This window comes from Phyllostomus discolor, chromosome 11, assembly GCF_004126475.2.
Source record: "Phyllostomus discolor isolate MPI-MPIP mPhyDis1 chromosome 11, mPhyDis1.pri.v3, whole genome shotgun sequence".
Taxonomy (NCBI): domain Eukaryota; kingdom Metazoa; phylum Chordata; class Mammalia; order Chiroptera; family Phyllostomidae; genus Phyllostomus; species Phyllostomus discolor.
Genome location: NC_040913.2, coordinates 83453871 through 83466810, shown reverse-complemented (window position 1 = coordinate 83466810; position 12940 = coordinate 83453871). Strand labels below are relative to the sequence as shown.

The window sequence follows — 12940 nt, the reverse complement described above, 5'->3', positions numbered from 1 at the left end:
GTCTTAAATCCTGACTTGAACAACGACTGAAGATCAGGGACCCACCTGCTTCAACTCACAAAACCGGGCCACCGTACTTTTCGCCATAATGTACTGAAAGGGATTCCAATGAGAGAAAACAATAGCAAAGGTTAAGCAAAGGTTAAGTAGTCAGTGTGTTTGGGGGCAGCAGAGAGTTTCTTGTGCTGTAACATGGGGATTACTTTTGAACTGGCTCTCCCCTTCTTTATTAGTGACTTTGGGGAGGAGAAACCAATCACACCCTAATAACCTCTGCAGGCAAATCGCAACATCCATCTGGGCAGCGTTGTTAACATTCAGAACTGAGAAATGAAACCAAGTAATACAGTCAGATTAGAAATGGAGGCAGGCAATAAAAATATGATCCAGCCTCGTAAGCTAATCTCTCCGTTGGGACTGTTATAAAACACCTTTCTGTGATGGAAGGAAGGCCCTGGTAAAGGTAAAGTCGTGGAAGAGAGAGAACTGTTATAAGAAACTAGAACGGGATTTACGATGAGTGATGACAGCTGACAAAAAGGGGGCCGAGGTGCGGGTGGCACAAACGCAAGCATCCCGTCCCACGTAGAAGCGGTTACGGCCGCCCCAGAAGGACCTGGCGAGCTGGTATCACCATGGCGTGCTTTGTTCTCGGGACCATGGGTAAGGAAAGTACAGACAACCAATCCACATTCAGGAGGAGAAAATAATAAACATTTTAAAACTCAGGGAAGGATTTATATGGAAAGATCTGAGAGAACAGATCTGTGTGGTTTGCCTAAATGATGACTTTATAGAGATAGTATCTACAGATATCTATAGAGCACAAATATTTAAAAAAACAAATACTTAAAATTATACATGTGTGTATATACATGTGTGTGTATGTGTGTGTACATATACATATATGTGTATATATGTGTGTGTATAGAGAGAGAGAGAGACAGAGAAATTGAGGGAAAAAAATACAATGAATTTGGTTTACTTGAATTTGGTTACAGTCTTCCAACAGGCATCAAGCAAACTGCACCATGGGCTAAATCTAAAGTCTTACATTACATGCAATTTGGGAGCATTTTATGCTACAAAATAACATTATGGATTCTTCTTTTTTTTTCCATAAATAAGTAAGGGTGCCCTGGCTGGTGTAGCTCAGTGGATTGAGCATGGGCTGCGAACCAAAGCATCGCAGGTTCGATTCCCAGTCAGGGCACATGCCTGGGTTGCAGGTCACGGCCCCCAGCAACCGCACATTGATGTCTCTCTCTCTCTCTTTCTCCCTCCCTTCCCTCTCTAAAAATAAATAAATAAAATCTTAAACAAAAAAAAACTTCGGGAAGAAAACACAGGAGAAAATTTTTAAAAAACAAATAATAAGTAAGGGTGCCTTTCCCCACCCTTCGACCTTGCCCCGATCACCGCTGTTACCCACTCTGTGTTGGAGACGTGCGCAAGCATCTCACCGCCCCCCACCCCTACTCACAACCTTAAAAGGGAAGAGTTAACTCTCCTGCTCAGACGGTTGGCAGCTGGGACCCCCTCACGTGCTGATACCGAGGCTGGTGATGCTGTTTCACTCGACTCCCAGCGAGCAGGAGGTCTCCTCAGTCGTGCACAGAGCTCCCAGAGAGACCAAAGAAAGCCAGACCAGGCCAGACCAGGGCGGCACGTGGTGCCGGCGCTGTTTTCCAAGCCGCTTCTTTAAATTCCATGTTCACCCTAAATTTTGACCTAAAGCCACACAACGTGCAATGTGGCCCTAATCCTTAACCATTTGAATGCACTAAAGATATAACTGACATAAATTCTAATAAAACCAAGCTTAATCTGTATGTTGAAATCTCGTTTGTGCACCTTCTGCAAGTAGAGGACCCAGTCCCGTCCCTCAGGAAATCTGTAGTCTCCGTGGAAAGGATGGGTGCGTACATAAGAAGTGATTATCCCTATAACATAGCGCAGGATTATCTAGTAAATGGGACAGACACATAGTAACTGGCTCATTCAAAGTCAAGAAGCCAAGAGATTTGGGGGGATTCTAAGCGGGCCCAAAGACTAAGGGAAAACTCTCAGGGAGAATTTGGACTCTGTTGTCTGTTTATCTTTGTTCACAAATGAGAATTCAGCACTTGCCCACTGAAACGGCCTTTAAAAGAACTGTACTCTTTAATGTACCTATTCCTGTATGCAATGCTTACCAGCAAGCCTACTATATGCCAAGTGTCATTGTAAATACGGGAGATACAGCAATGAACACACTGATGGCCTTGCTCTCGTGAAGTTTACACGAGGAAAGATGAGGCCACCAGTAAAGACATTTTAAAATATGCATATAAAACAAGTCAGGCAGGAAGAGGCACTATGCAGAAGGATAAAATAAAATAAGGACCAGAGGATAACAGGGCTGTCTGTCATTGTACATGAAACGGTCAGAAAGGACTCTTCTCCTGACGGGGTAACATTCAGAAGAGGCTTGGATAAAGAGGGGAAGTGAGCCATGGTGACCCCCGGTGGAAGGGCATTGCAGGCCAAGGGCATGGTCAGTGTCAAGGCCCCCAGGCAGAGGCACAGCTGCCTGGCATCTTGGAGGATGGCCATGGCAGACAGGAGCATCGCTGGGCTGGGGAGCAGGGAAGCGACAGGAAACAGGACGACGGAAAACCTTGCCGGTCACAGCAAGGTCATGGCTTTTACCTTGATCTGGAAAAACCACCGGCAGGTTTTAAGGAGATGGAAAATGTTACTCAGCTTAGGTTTTAAAAGACTTACTCCAGCTTCTCGGAGAAGTATAAAATGCAGGGGGCAAGGATGAATAAATGCAAAATAGTTAAGAGGTGCTCCAATAATCCAGAAAAAAATGATAACGTAAGTGGTGTAAACAAAATGGATGTGGAAAGAAGAGGTAAGACTCTCAATGCAGTGCAGTAGTGTTTGCTGATTGGAGTGTAAGGAATAAATGGGAGTCAGGGTGGGGTTTCTGGGCTGGCAATTGGTGCACCGGAGCGGCCACGTACAGAGATGGGGGAGACTGTGGGCACGAGCCCATGCACAGGGCCCTGGGGTTGGGAGCTGGGGACCAAGAATCCTTTTGTGGGCGTGTAGTGTTGGAGCTGTGTGTGGGTCTCCCAGGTGGCGATAACTGGCAGGCACTTAGAGACAGGAGTCCGGGCTTCAGGGAGGGGGTGAGCTGGAGACACACATTTATGAGCCTTCCCATAGAGGTGACATCTAATGCCCCTGTGCTTCACGAGACCACATAGGGAGGAGCATGCACAGCAAGAGGGTGGAGGACTGAGACGTGGGATACTCACGTGACAATATGAATGTGTGTTTCACACTTTGAATCTACAGAAATGAGGATACAGTAGTCAAGTGCTGGAACTCTGCTGCATACACAGTAAAACAAAATTCCCGTTGTGTCAGTCACTGGGTGATACTGGAAGTTCAGAATTTCTGCAAGAGTCACCAATATCCTAAGAAAGGTTAAAGCCTGAACCCGGATCGGTGGCCAAGACTGCCTCCCTTGACCCTCCCATTGGAAAATAAAAACAACAATAATAAAGAAAATATCTATGGATCACAAGGTAATGTTGCAATACACTCAAAGGAAGATTCATTTTTGTGGACTGTACCCTTGTTGAGGGCCAAACAGTTTGAGCAGAGAGACACTGTCCCTCCCAAGCCAACACTAGTTTTGAGATGCAGGGCAAGGAGCCTGGTCTGCGGTGGCCGACAAATAATTAAGAGACCAAGTAGACACGAAGCTTGCAAGTAACACCATCAACCAGAGTCAGGCAGATAAGCCAGAGGCAGTACAAGGAGCAGATCAAGCCAGGGAGAAAGGCAAAAAAAAAGACAAGTGTGCAAATACCAGAAAACACAACAGGTGGGAGCACAAAGTTCAGTGAACAGTCCATCGAAGGGAACTTGAAGGGGGAAGTAGCCAAGGCACTGAGGGAAAGGCAAAGAGATGAGCAACAAGAGGCAGGAGGGTACAAGTTACTTGATTGGTTTGGAGAGCGAGCTGCTTTTTGAGGCTGAGAAAATAATCAGGAGCCAGAATGTGGAGGACTATGATCCAGGGGTGTCCGACCTGAAGCCCGCAGGCTGCATGCAACTCAGGATGGCTATGAATATAGTCCAACATAAAATCATAAATTTACTTAAAACATTATGAGAGTTTTTTTGTGATTTTTTGTCACAATGTATTTAATGGGTGGCCCAAGGTAACTCTTCTTCTTCCAGTGTGGCCAAGAGATGCCAAAAGATTGGACACACCAAAAAATTAAACAGTTAGCATGTGATTCTGTATGTGTTAAGATTTCTTAGCAAAAGAGTGGAGTCACTGTCTCACATTACATTTTAGAGAGAATATAACTTGGGGAGAATTAAGGAGAATCTCTTACAATAAATGATAAAGTACACAGTAGCCATGGAAATGGAAAGTAAACTTATGAGATTTTTAACAGGCAAAATAAAGAGAAACTAGAAAGGTGGAGAATTATGGGACAGAGGGTAAGAGACTCACAGCTTTCTGACTTGAACATGGAGTGGAAATAATTGGGACTCTGAAAATAAAAGAAACACTCCCAGAGTGGAAAGAGGAGGATGAACTGGGTTCCATTTTGAACAGAAGGAGGGAAAATTCAGTTATTTCATTTTGATAGTTCAAGTTTAAAAAATGGAAGCTGAACATTACAGGACAAGAATGTTTTATGATGTTGAGGTATAGAAAGCAGGCCCCAAAAAGCAAAGCATTTCACATTTCTCTTCTGGGAGGAAGAGGAAGAGGAAGAGGACGAAGAAGAGAGAAAGAGAGAAAGAGAGAAAAAGAAAGAAAGAAAGAAAGAAAGAAAGAAAGAAAGAAAGAAAGAAAGAAAGAAAGAAAGAAAGAAAGAAAGAAAGAAAGAAAGAAAAGGAGGGAGGGAGGGAGGGAGAAGGGGAGAGAGAATAAGGAGAAGAAGAAGAAAAGGAAGAAGTATAATTTTTCTATTAACATTTGTGATGACCTATTGTTTTAACTACTCAAAGGTAGGCAGGATGAGTTTGGATTTAAAAGCACAAGTAAAGTATTAGCCTCTGGAAAACGTGAGCTGTGAGACTAATGTGATCCTATTTACTTAGCTAGCCTCTCCTTGACAGATAAAAGATTTATACAAAATCTTACTACATTGTAAAGTCCCTAGTACATGCAATTGCTAACTCATGGTTTACTAAAAGTATAAATCAAGGGAATTTAAAAACCAACCATGGTCCTCTGAAGGGAGCAGTTATTCCCAAATTCTGTGTGCTTTAGAATAATCTCACAATTAAAACCCCTATACTTTCCCAAATCATCATTCAATATTTAATAATCTATAGTAATAACAAGATTAGAACTCACCAATTTATAAAACACTTTTGTTACCTTATCACATTAAGAGAAGTTTGCAACTGGTTCAACACATTCATGCATATCAGAAAAGATAGTTTTGGAAAGTAAAAACAGTAGTTTTGGCAGACTGCATTTGTTAGTACAAATCCCTAAGTGTGAACTATTTCTGACCCCTGCTCTAGAGTTAAGCCTGGGAATTGCTATTTGTTATCATCTGGTCGGTAAATACACCCCAGAAGGCAGGTGTCCGCCCTGGACACGCTGGGGCGGGGGAAGGCCCTGTGCCAGAGGTAAAGGGACAAAGGGCTGTGATTTAGTTCGCTCCCGCATTCATTAGGAGAATTCTGACAAGCTTCAGCTCTTCCAGTAAGCCTGGCAACACAAAGAAACTCTGCGGGAAAAGTCCTGCACAAAAAAAATGTCTTCTGCCCCGGTCGGGTCAGAGCGTCATCCCCTACACCCAAAGGTTGGGGGCTGGATTCCCAGGCAGGGCACGTACCTGGGTTGTGGGTTCAATCCCTTTCGGGGCGCACATGGGAGGCAACCAATCAATGATTCTTTCTCCCTCTCTAAAATCAATAACCTTCCTCTCTCTCTAAAATCAATAAACATGTATCTATATTTTCATTTTAATTGCTCCTTTCTTCCTTTCCTGAAACGGAAAATGCAAGTTTCCCAAGAACTGATCTCCAAAGAGCAAATGAAGTAGAAATTCCAAGCAAGTGCCTGGGTGGGACATGTAACTAACGGAGTGCCATACCTGCCTCACGGGATCCTACTCATTCTCTGGAACTCACTCAGACCGAGCCTCCTCCTCGACACCTTTCCTGTTCCACCCTCTGGGGACACTGCCGACCACACCCTCGTTCCCAGGACTCGTGGTGCAGCCTACAAGGTACCTACACTGGGACAGCAACTGAGTGCCTACAGCCAGGGGCTTTCCGATCCACTTCGAGACCCCCCTACTGTCTCCCTGCACCAGGCACCCAGGAGACACCAATAAATAAGCGTTCAGTGACCACTCTGAGGCCTTGGAATGCTGCGTGGCCATTCCAACATGGCTAATCATTTCTTAAAACATTTTGGAAGTTCTTTGGAACTGATGTTTTAGATTTTTGAAAATATGTCCAGTCATAGCAAGTCTTGCCCTTCCCGGTTACATCATATTTTATTTTAGAAACTGACAAAAGCCGTACAAAAATCAAGCCTGTATCTCTGTCCAATGTCTCTTCTTTCCCCCTTGACGCTGCAGGCTGGTCCCTTCCACTTCCAGGCCCACTGCTCCACAAGTAAATGTGTTGAATGAATGAACAAGTGAGCAAGTGAAGTAAATGGAGATCAAACTGGCATTCAAAAATGAGGGATACGACTGTCAAACTGCTATAACCAGGCTCTGTCCTGACCTTGGCCACCCTTGGCTCCAACAATGAAGAGAAAGGTGACCAGGTCCCTACTCATCCTAGATGCACTAAGACGTTCCCATTTATACAAATAAGATGCCTTGCAGATGACAGACGATGGTGCCAAGACCTGCTCCGACATGAAGGAGGAACTTCAGTGGCCCATGACTTTGACCGGGACCAAAGGGATTAAACCGGTTGTAACAAGAAGCAGAGGTTACTGGACCCACGGCAAGATAGTAACTGCCGTCCATCACTCTTATCTGCTGCAACATCAGGCTCCAAATAGCTCAGCAGTAAGGACACATTGACCAGCGGCCCCACTGATTCTGCACAAGTGGCTTGCAAGAGCATCACTTCCCACTGTCGAGACCCTCCTCACTTTCCTCCAAGGCTTTACACCGTGGCCTCCAGCTTCATGGATAGCTTCTCATTTTCTAGCAAGCGTCCAGCTCGAGTATGCATCTGACCTCTCAGAAGTCAGACCTCAGGGTAAGCCTTGATGGGAAATCAGGGGCAGGGAAGAGAGAAGGAGGGAAAGGAGATACTACCTGGATTTATACACAAGGCTGCATTGAATCCACACAACAACCCTCTAAGGCATGTGGTATTATACCCAGAAAACTGGGGCTCAAGGAGCTTAAACAGTTTGTATGAAACCTCACTCCTGTATAAAGAGCCTGGATTCCGAACAGTTATGAGACTCCAGAGCCCACGGTGGTTCCATGGTGAGAGACCCTATGAAAATGCAGGTTAAACCAGCAAGACCGACTTCATCATTGGGCGTATTGCTTGCTCTGAAGGCCAGTCCAATAGAACAGTGACCTTTCTACCTGCGTGCCACAGGAAGTTGTAAAACATGCCATCCCTGACTTTCTAGTCATAGGAACTGACCTCTTTTCCCTTGGATTGTCAAATAAAAAAATTACAACACAACAATAGCCGCCAAGTGTGAATGAATCAAAATTATACCTATTTGTCAGATTGGCAAAAAATATACATCTTTTGGTGTGCTGCAGAATTTTAGTAATGAGTTTGTGTGTGCTGTGAGATGGAAAGGGTTGAAAATTGCTGCAATAGATGAATCTTCAAAATGTTTTACCCCTGGCTGGCGTAGCTCAGTGGATTGAGCGCGGGCTGGGAACCAAAGTGTCCCAGGTTCGATTCCCAGCCAGGGTACATTCCTGGGTTGCAGGCCATAACCCCCAGCAACCACACATTGATGTTTCTCTGTCTCTCTGTCTCTCTGTCTCTCTGTCTCTCTCTCTCTCTCTCTCTCTCTCCCCCCCCCTTCCCTCTCTAAAAATAAATAAATAAAATCTTTAAAAAAAAAAAATGTTTTACAAGCAGCCCTGGCTGGTGTAGCTCAGTGGATTGAGCACAGGCTGCGAACCAAAGTGTCCCAGGGTCGATTCCCAGTCAGGGCATATGCCTGGGTTGCAGGCCATGACCCCCAGCAACCACACATTGATGTCTCTCTCTCTCTCTTCCTCCCTCCCTTTTCTCTCTAAAAATAAGTAAATAAAACCTTTAAAAATATGTTTTACAAGCAACAGTAGTGTTATGGGAATAAGTTGATAAATTTCCAGGATGACTAACTGATACTCACTTGGGTCTCTTCTCTCTACATGGAATCAGAGCGAAGAAAAAGGATCTAAAGGAGGTTGGAATGGAGGGGGGACAGGAGGTGGGACAGGACTGAGCCCTACACGGGTGGACCAGAACAGATGTTGGAATTTCCATTCCTTTTTCCCAGGCAAATCCAGTAAAGATGTCTATATCTGTTATTGAAAATCAACTTGAAAGGTCCTCCCCTCCCACCTTAAGTGGTTTTGTGTAGAACACATAATTCAACTTCAGTTCCTACAGCACGGTTGCTTCCTTCAGTGTTTGTATAGTATCATTCAAAGCAAGTTTTTTTTTTTAATTTTATCCTTGGCAATCAAAAGCAGAATGCCAACAATGTTGAACATATTAGCTGTATTAGAGAGAAAACACCACGAAAGACCTTGATTACAGGGGCAATGAAAAATTCATGTCCTGCTCTGGCGAGGCAGGGCTTTGGTAGGGTCAGCAAGATGCCGTCAGTGCCGTCAGCGTAGCGAGGAGGTTCCCCACCTCCTGCTGCAGGTAAGTGGTTTTCATTTCCCTGTTTGCTTGTGCTGGAGAAGGTGAATGGTTGGATTCAGATTGTTTGCGATGCCCCGAAGGCAGATGATGTGATAGCATCCAGCGTCCTGGCAACTCACGATTGCTTTCCTAGGGAAGGTGCTTGTCCTAATTCCCAAGACAACGACAGAAAACATTCCACTTCTTATCGGGTATTAAGTTTGCTGTGGAATAAGTCCATGTAACTCCCAGAGAGTCCCAGTGAGGCTTTCGAGTGGATGCTTGTGCGTGTTCTCTAACCTGTGGGTTAGACGGCAGGAAGATTGCTCCTCGTCCATGATTTCAAGTCTGAGGCCACAGCGGCACAAATAACAAAACATGATACATACTCTCAACTTGGAGCTGAGAATTCTTACAAGGATCGTTATTTTCCCCATAACCATAAAGTAGGCTCGTTATGGTCTGAACGTTTGCATCCACCTGCCCCCCATAACTCATACGCTGAAGGAGGGTGAAAGGCCTAGCTATGGACCGTGTGTACGCAGCACGTAGCCACCAGCAGCAGTGCGGTGGCAGCCACAGGGAAGGAGGGGCGGGACCGGGCGCAGGCGGGCAAAGGCGGGGGGAAATGGGGCAGAAAGACACTTGCCTGAGGCGGTGGGCACACGGTGCCGGGTGCAAGTGATGTTGAGTTGCACACTTGAAACAAGTATGCTTTTGTGAGCCAATGACAACCCAATAAAGTCCATTATAAAAAGCTTTTAAATAAAATAAACTGAATTTTAAAAATAAAGACTAGACTTTTTTTTTAATCCCTAATGTAATGATACTTTGAGGCGGGACCTTCGGGAGTGATTAGTCCCTGCAGGGGGAGCCCTTGGGAAGGACGCGGCGTCCTTACCCCGGCAGCGGCCTAGACAGCTCACTCACCCCTTCCCCCTCCGCCCCCCCCCCCCACGACCGACCGGTGAGGCTGCAGTGAGCACATGGGTGTCCACGGGAGAACGTGCCTTCCCCAGACACCACACCTGCCCCAACCACAATCCTGAACCTCCAAGCTCCAGAACCGTGACAAACAGATCGTGGCTCCTGAATCAATGTCCCTCAGTGCAGCTCGGCACTTGCCTTTAAACCGCGTGCCTTCACTGGGGGCGCAGGGAGGCAATGGTCAGAAGGGAGGCTGGCCCAGGACGCAGCACCCCAGGGGCAGCGGGTCAGGGCAGCTGGAGGAAGAGCCGCCGAGCTGCCCATCTCCTTCATGGCACCTGGCCCTGGGGGCGAGGAGCCCCACAGGCCGCTGCACCACCTCCGCGAGTAGCTTCTGGCTCTGTCCTCAACTCTTTTTCCACCCCAGCATCAGCAAAGCACAGAAATTGTTGCACATAGATGCCCGACTGGGTGGTAAGATTTTAGGAATCTGTCACCCAGTAGGAGATCCACTCTCTTGCGGGTCCAGTGTGTTAAGCACCAGTAACCTGAGATGTTTCGGTCACCTACAGCAAATGTTCAGGCATCGTGACTTTCTCCTAACGCCTAGCGGAGGCTGAAAGTGGAGGGAGATGTGAAAACCGGGAGGCGCAGAGCTGGCGCTGGTGGGTGGAGCGCTTCAGAAGCCAGCAGCCTACACTGAAAGCCAACAGGGACTGGGAACCCCTCGGGAAAGGATGGACAGCCTGGAGGCAGAGAGGGGCCCGAGGTCCTGTCCCTGTCCAAACTGATCCTGCCAGCATGTCTGATGCGACACCCCAGCGATGAGGTTAGTTTTATGGTGGTGCCTATGCACAGCACACAATTTACCATGTTAACCGTTTGTTGGTGCATCATTCAGTGACACGGAGTGGAGCGCATTCGCACGGCCGTGCAACCACCATCATGGTCCGTCTCCAGAGTTCGCCCGTCATCCCGGCAGCAGCTCGGTCCCCGTTAAACAGCAACTCCCCACTGCCACACCCCGCCCCCAGGCCGGCCCTGGTCACCTCAGTCCACTTTCTGCCTCTGTGAATTTACCTACTCTAGGCGTTTCACGTAAGTGGAATATCGTATAATATTTGCCTTTTTATGTCTCGCTTACTTCACTCAGCACCTGTTTTCAAGGTTCCTTCGCATTGTTGCAAGGGTCCGAATTTCATTTCTTTGTAGGGCTGAATAACATTCCATTGTGCGTATATACTACTTACCTTTTGTTTGTTCATTTACCCATCAGTGGGCTCTCGAGTTATTTCCATCTTTTGGCTTCTGTGAATAATAGTGCTTGCTATTAACAAGGGCGTACATGCACCCTTCGGAATCCCTGCTCTCAGCGCTCCTGGATCTACGCCTGCCTGTGAGTTAGATCACCGGGTCCTACCGTGATTCTACGTTTGGCTTTTTGGGGACTGACACGCTGGTCTCCACAGCAGCTGCCCCGCTTCACATCCCCACCAACCACGCGTGAGGGTTGCAGATTTTCCACACCGTCCCAACACTTGTCTTTTATGAATAACAGCCAGCCTAATGAGTGTCCATGAGTCTTTCTAACGCCACTCCCGCTCCTGTGATTCTAATGCGTGACCCAGAGGGGAAGAGCGTGGGTCCGAGGCTCAGGGTTTTTATCTGGGTAAATGGAACAGACAAAACCCATCCTGATGAGCTGCTGTGACGACAAGACCACCCATAGGGGGCAGTCAGCTCACGTCAGTCCCTCTCTCATCCCCTAAATTTCCTCCCTCCTAGAAAAACCGTGAGGTTTTAAACTATGTAGATTTGACGTGAGGTTGATTGCAACCTCTGGTTTTGCTTTACTCACGGATCTTGCCACAGATGTCGGATGTGTCCTCCAGCACACCTAAAGAGCACTGGACCTGCACTTAGCTTCCCTCGCTAATGAAGGACTCATCAGCTCCATTATTAAACAAACAAGGAGCAGCTGGCATGCTCGAGAAACAAGTGAGATTATACTTTAAAATTACAGCTCTGCCAGCACTTTGAGTTGGTTGAATAATTCCAGCAAGTTGTCCAGTTTTAAATTAATAGAGTGCTTTGGTACCGTCGTGTCCCAAAATACTTGGCAACAGAGGCAACCAAGTATTTTAAAGTAAAGCGTACATGTATGACAACTTAGAAATGCTTTCAGAGATAATTAACAGAGGCTTTTATTTTTAATTAATGTGTTTTCTTTCATCTCTCAGCCACAAACCATGGCCTCGTTTATTTGCTGAACGTTCATTGCATGTTCTCTATAAAGTGCTGCAGCTCGGTAATAACATTATTACTGGGCTTCTGACAGAACCCACAGAAGGCCCCAGGAGCCACAAAGCAATCAAGGCAACTAAGCAACGTCTAAAGCGTTTGCAACAAAACGCTGAACAATTGATTTGCGGCAAACTGGGAATCCAACTACGTTAAAGAACAGGAGCCCTCGCTGTGCTTTCTGCAGTGCGTTCTACAACCAGGGATCGATGAAACATCGGAAAACCCAGAGCAGTTGTGGCCCACTGCTGTGCATTTATCCTGCGGTGTTGTAATGTGGCAAATCAAAATGAGACAACCATGTAAAGCGGTTTTCAGCATGAACTGAGAAAAAGGTGTTAAAGCAAACAAAAGATCTCACAATTATTACCTATTTGCTCAGATCAAACTATTCACCAATTTCACACGCTCCTCTATGAAGTTTTCTTCTGAAAGATCAGCTTTGGGTGAACTTCTCAGGTCAACCGGTGTGATTGGCAGGCTTTACTTCCCCTGCCTTCCTGCCCTGCCTTTCACTTCCTCGCCCCTCCGGTGTCACGGGTGCTGTGAGGGAACCTATTAGGTGGTCTGATGTGGCTGGTTGAGGAAGGTCTCTCTACAGGACTGACACTTAGGCTTGAGACCCAGAGCAGAGCCTCTCAAACTTGAACGTGCACGTGAATCCCCTGGGGATCTGGTTAAAGCTCAGGTTCTGATTCCTTAGCTCTGGAATGGGGCCTGAGCCTTAGCGAGCTCCCAGGGATGCCCACGCTGCTGATGCCCACCACCACACTGAGTAGCCAGGACACGAGTGAATGCTAGCCCACAAAGGAAGAAGAAAGTGTCAGAGCCC

At 46.5% G+C, this 12940-nt stretch overlaps 1 protein-coding gene across 1 annotated transcript in view; it reads left to right on the top strand.

The window, feature by feature from the left end:
• The first annotated feature begins 7643 nt into the window (after positions 1-7643).
• The window catches only part of FRG1 (FSHD region gene 1), a 29378-nt gene continuing 24081 nt past the window's right edge, over positions 7644-12940 (top strand). Inside the window, exons 1-2 of the mRNA XM_028526621.2 lie at positions 7644-7650; positions 8682-8684. The gene's annotated coding sequence lies outside the window, so the exon portion shown is untranslated. The remainder of the gene's footprint in view (positions 7651-8681; positions 8685-12940) is intronic.